Below are 6,141 nucleotides of genomic sequence, written 5' to 3'. Positions count from 1 at the left end.
TATATATATATTTCTGGCACCACACTTATCAATCATCTTCTTTTTGTGCAGCATTTGCTCGTTCTTTATGTCCATGTCTTTGTTCTGTCTCAGCGCTTCAGCTTTCTCCCACTGTCCAAAAATAATGCTGGTTAAAAGCTCTATCTAAACTAGTCTAAGTAGGGTTCCAGATGACTATGGTAAATACAAAATGTAGTTTTCAATGATTAATGGTCTGTTTAAGGTCCCTCTGCTACACCTTCGCCATCTGATTTCAGTAAAAACTTTGACTTGACCACTTCAAACTTCATTTTGGTTTCGTTGATCTATTTAAAAAAGGACTTGTTGATATGCTTTGTATCAAATCCCAAGTGTGCTTTGGCCAAAACTGATGGACATTCTCCTTCGGGATTTTCTGGTGGAGATCAGCATTCATGGTTCTATTAATTACTGCATGTTGTCCAAGTCTTGAAGCAGGAAAGTAGCCAAGACCATCACACTAACTATTCACATCCCCTTTATTTGTGTTGCACACTTTAACGAGTAACACTTATATTTTATTTTTTTGCTGATGTTTCAACAGTCATATAATATATTGTGAATAGTGTTTTTTTATGTTAAAGAGAGCAAATCCAAAAAATATGTGATCTAACCAATATGTTTAATTATGAATCATCACTGTGACTCATCCTATTTGCTGCGTTAAACAATCACCTTCACCTTAACGAGTGCGGCAAAACTGAGGGAGACTCCAGAGTTACATTATGGACTGATGGTCAGAGGAAAACGAGGAGGTCAGCCAAATTAGGCCGTTAAATAACAAAAAGGTAGTAAAGTGGATGGGTTTAAAGCAAGATGCATTACAGCTCTGAGAAATCCAAGCAAAAGTACAGCTGCCAAATGTGCCATTCGGCGCTGGCAGCCTTCAAGGCCGGGAGCCATCTAGACAGAGAGCTCAGAGCTCTGGCTGTCCTTCAATCACAGTGTCACTTTGGTTTTCCCGCCGCCCCCCCACCCTTTCTCTCCAGACTCTGTCAGTTTTAGCTTCATTCCTTTTGCTTCTATTTGCACATTTCACCCTAACCTACTAGATGGAAATCAAAATTGTATTCCAAACTTCAAAAAGTAACTGATTTATCTTAATATTTACGTTCTAACTAGAGCACACTCCAATGTACATGAATTCTCGTCTCATACTTTTCTAGTTTATTGGCCTTAGTTTATCTGCGCTGTCGTAATAATGGTATAACGGCTCACTGTAGACCTAACTTAGATTTATACACTGAGCAACTTTAATCTTGGTACTCAGTAATACAATGCTACTGGGGTTGTGATTATTGCACTCCCTTGCCACACTGTTGCTCACAAAGGAGGGACTGAAAGCATACACAGATGCACTCACTCACTATGTGTTTTATTGGAATGTCTCCCACTTCCTTTCATCGGAAGCTCACCCTCCTCTTCTCCCTCTGCCAACCTGCTCGCCCCTCATCCTTTCATCCAGCCTCTCCTCTCCTCCATCTATCTGTCACACACCACAATCCCTCTCCACCATTCCATCTTAGGATTTTTTTTTTTAATTATGTTGCTCCTTCGTTATCATCTCTAACATTTGTCTGTTTCTTGTTTGTCGTGTTTTCCTGCTTCTTCTTCTTCTTCTTCTTCTTCTCCTTCTTCTCTATTTGTAGTCCTCTGCAAACCCTCCATGTTGGGCTTTCGGCCAGTGTGAGTCAGAGACAGGTTGTAATTACTTTACTCCTCCTCTGACAGCCATGGCAAAAGAAAACAAGTAAAAAAAAAAAAAATTAGGAGGATATTTGTGTAAAAAAATTAAAAAAGACAAAACAGCGTACTAAATGACGGTTTATTCCATCTGTCAGATTAATATAAACATTTCTTTTCAATACTAATGAAAATTTTATTTATGCAAAGCACTTACCACTCGCACAGTTACTGTCTGTTCTATTTGAGAACAGTTTACACAGTCCAACATCTTGCAATGAATAAAACAGAAGGATTTCTCCCACACGCTTAATGCAACATTTCGGTGCTGGCCTCAATTCGTGCAGCTATATTTGAGTTTCAATGTAGGGCGGGCACAGCCTCCTTGACTTCTGCATTGGTTTGGGACAAATTTGCAAACCTTTTAAAACCCGTCGCTGTCTAAAAATCAGCATACATTAGAATAAGTTGAAATGATATCAAAAAGTGGGATTCCAGACATTTCTTTGCCTTTTAGATCTAACCTGGCTTGTTTTGTAGGGGTTTTTTTTTGTTTGTTTGTTTTTCCCAGTCCTCTCGTCTCGGTGTCCTCCCTAAATGGCAGGAGAGCTCATTAGCTAAAGGTTGTAACAGACAGAAATAGGGATTGTTTGAAGATCGCCAGCCTGATGCATCTCAGAGAATGGTGCAGTTAATTATCCAATCCAGGAAGGAGGAGTCGGTCTCACCGATGACCACAGGCCAGCATCAAGATGCTATTCTTGTCTTGGGAGATCGATCACATTTTTCCAGCTGCTTTAGGTTCACATCTCAGTGAGGCAGAGGTCACCAATTATGTTCAAAGTACACCTTTTATTTCCATTCTTCTTTTTTTTATTTTTTATTTTAGTAAATAAGCAATTTTACAGCCATGTTTAAAGTCACTTGCAGAGGTAGGTATTATTATCCGATTAATATTTAGAAGTTTCATCATCACAAGTCAGTGTATTTCTTTGCAATCTCATGTGATAGACAAACAAACCCATGACTAACCCATGAAGACAAACTTCATGACTAATGAAGTGATCTAGATCAAGGCAAGTCAAGTTTTTTTGTATAGCACATTTCAGCAACAGATCACTTGAAAGTGCTTTTAACGATGGCAACAAGTGGAAGCATACTTACGTCTTGTATTTTTACAAATAAAGAACAAACTTTTTACTGTATATTAGAACTTGTGGCACTTTCAGTCTTCAGGTCTGCAAAGCTGGTAGATTTATGTCCTAAAAGACTGACCACTGTAATTGCAGCAAATGGTGGTTATTGACAAATGCAAACTACATTTTCCCATTTTTGTTGTGAAGAACATCAGAAAACAATCCATCCTTTTCTTCCTGCTCCACAATTGTATACCAACTATGCTTCTGCACAATGCATAACATAGAAATAAAACTCCCAAGTTTTTGCATGTAATATAACAAAATGTGTAAATAGATTGCCATAAATATTTTTGCATGGAGCTGCATCTGATTCAACTTGTACTTCTATGATCACAACATGAAAATGTCTCCAGTATGTCTGGTTAATTTGATGTAAATCTATGACTCTGAAATATGTTTTAAGGATTCTGCAAATCAAACAAAGCCAAAAGAGAGAGAGAGAGAAAAAAAGGCTGGCAATTCAGATATTAAAAATAGAGAATAAGATTAGAGTCAAAGCAGGGAAGGAATACTCCTCTACTGTACATGTCACTGGTAAGCCCTCTCCCTCAACTAGGTTGATTATTTTAAGCGCTGCTAGATTGATTTTGAGGCCCTGTGGGGGCCTTGTGGTTACGTGCGAGTGCAAGTAAAGGTCCATGCAGACCAAAAAAGGATAAAACTTAGGACATCACACTGGATTGGAGCCTTGCAGGCAAGGGAGGAGAGTTGGAACGAGGACTAGAGGTGGCCTCCAGATTCCTGATGTTATTAATAAGTGACTATCTTCAAGGACATCTGTGATGATTTGGGTCAAACTATTCCCTCTTCCTCCTGCGGTGTGCCAAAGTCCCCTAAAAATGGCACCAGAAATATCTCCCACTCCCAACCTTTAAAGGATTGTCCTTGTGTTTTCAGTGAGCAAAGAACAAGGGAATACTCAAAATGATCAACCGTTTGATTTTTCTACAGTGCTTTTGACTGATATGATTTTGTGAGATGCTGCCCATTGAATTCAGTGTAATCAAAACAGATGTAAGAAGGTCTGTCAGGGAGGCAAATTGTTGAAACTAGAAATATTCCAAAGCAAATAAACACTGTCACTGAACGAAGCTTTTTGCGTTAAGCACACACTGTCAAATGTATCATCCATTTCAAAGCTGTGTTAAATTATGCAAAGAGGACTTTGAAGCACCTATTACCTGTAAGATCAAGGAAGCAGAATGACATGCTCAAAAAAATATCTACTGTTTAATTGTAACAGTCTGAATGCCTTCATTTGAAAATATCACAAATACTTCAATCTGTCCTCAGAACCAGTTCTAAGACGTGGTTAGAATATTTTGCAAATACTCCTCTAAGGCTCTCATCATTAAAAGGTGAATAAATAAAGGTAAAAAAAATAATAATAATAATAGTTACAGTACATAACACTTTCACATTCCACATCTTCCCAAGGAGGAAGCTTGTACTGATTTGTTAAACTCATAAAGATCAACCTTTGATATATTTTCATCCTGGTTGAGGAGGAAACAGGATATTGGTTTTGTCTGCCATCTAGTGGTCAGATTAAGCAACTAGCTTGTAAAAGCTCGATCAAACGTTTTTACAAAACAAAACAAAACAGTCTTAACTATAACGTGCATCAGATTTCTTATACATTGGATTAGAAAATGAGTTTATGAGCTGCGAAAGTAATTTACTTATTCAGGTAGTTATTTATATTAATATGCCTTCTATTGTTAGTTTATTGCTAATTTTGTTAGTTTATTGCTACTTTTGATGCCGCCTATCCCTACGCACAGCAAATATATGAAAGACGACGGTTTTGATCAGAGACCAGAGACCAAAATTTAACTATCTGAACAATAAGTAAAACTCATACTGTGCCTTACCCTGAAAACTTGTTGACTGTAGGGCATGGTCAGGGCATGCCTCCACCAAACAGAAAGTGTCCATTGATCTGTCTGACCCAGTTTCAGGGCATTATCTTAGAGAGTAGAGTTACTCATATGATCTGCAACAGAGAGCCAAACAACCTGCTCCCATTGCAGGTGTTACTGTGATAACAAAGAGAAAACAAAAAGGGTGAGCAGGGGGGCAATCAGATGACCTGTCCTTCACAGCACAGTTCCACTGGCCCTTTTTGGAACCTTCTGACCTCATGGCTGAGAAATACAGGCAACAAAGCAAAACAGATCTGCCTGATATCAGCTAGTGAATGTTAAGTGTTTTTGGAAAGAGGCATGAAGGTAGATTGAGTAGAAGATCAAAAATATGATTATTTTTCTGTCAACATCCCTGTTTACATTATCTCTTAACATGACATTGGGGGCACCAGGTAGCTCAGTGCACCTTACACACGTAAGGCCACTGTTTGAGGCCACAGTCTCAAACCCACATGCACCTTATGTAAGGTGTAAGGTGCATGTGCAAACCCACATGCACCTTACACATGTACACCTTACACACACAAGGTGCATGCACCTTATGTGCGTAAGGTGCATGTGGGTTTGAGACTGAGACCTTACGTAAAGTGTAAGGTGCACGTGTGTAAGGTGCATGTGGGTTTGAGAATGTGGCCTCAAACCCAGAGGACTGTGGCCTCTGGGTTTGATTCTCAGCTCACGGACATTTAATGCATGCATTTAATGCATGCTTTCCTCTTTTCAAATATATATATATATATATATAATTTTTTACATATTTGTTAAAGGTGTTACTGTGCCGTGACAGTATATGACAGCTAATTTGTGAAAAAAAATTGAGCTTCCCCATCTCCCGAGCTACTATTGCCATCTGAAGAAATGCATCACTGTCAAGTTGTCCACACCATAAACAATCAGAGCCAGGGGAGGTGCCTTATCACTGTCAATCAATCTCATGTATGCACTGCTAAATGTGCTAATGCTGGAAAGAACAACTGACTGTTATAGGAAAGCCATTTAGATGTGGGCAAATATTTTAAATGGTCTGAACTTATATAGCGTTTTTCCAATCATTTTGACCACTCAGAGCGCTTTACACTAGAGTCACGTTCACCCACTCACACTCACAAACGCTCACAGATTTATACACCGATACGCAGACAGGCAATTTGGGGTTAAGTACTTTGCCCAGAGGCATACCGACATGTGGTATAACCTTCCGATTACTACTCTATCCACAGAGCCACAGTCACCCTTAAATTATTTGTTAATGGATGGAGGCAGTGTTGTGGTACTCGAAGTTGGTCTTGGTCTTAAGACCGGTCTTAAGACCA

This window comes from Poecilia latipinna, unplaced genomic scaffold, assembly GCF_001443285.1.
Source record: "Poecilia latipinna isolate Pla-1442-1.1 unplaced genomic scaffold, P_latipinna-1.0 Scaffold1106, whole genome shotgun sequence".
NCBI classification, from domain to species: Eukaryota; Metazoa; Chordata; class Actinopteri; order Cyprinodontiformes; family Poeciliidae; genus Poecilia; species Poecilia latipinna.
Note: the sequence above shows the minus strand (reverse complement) of the source record.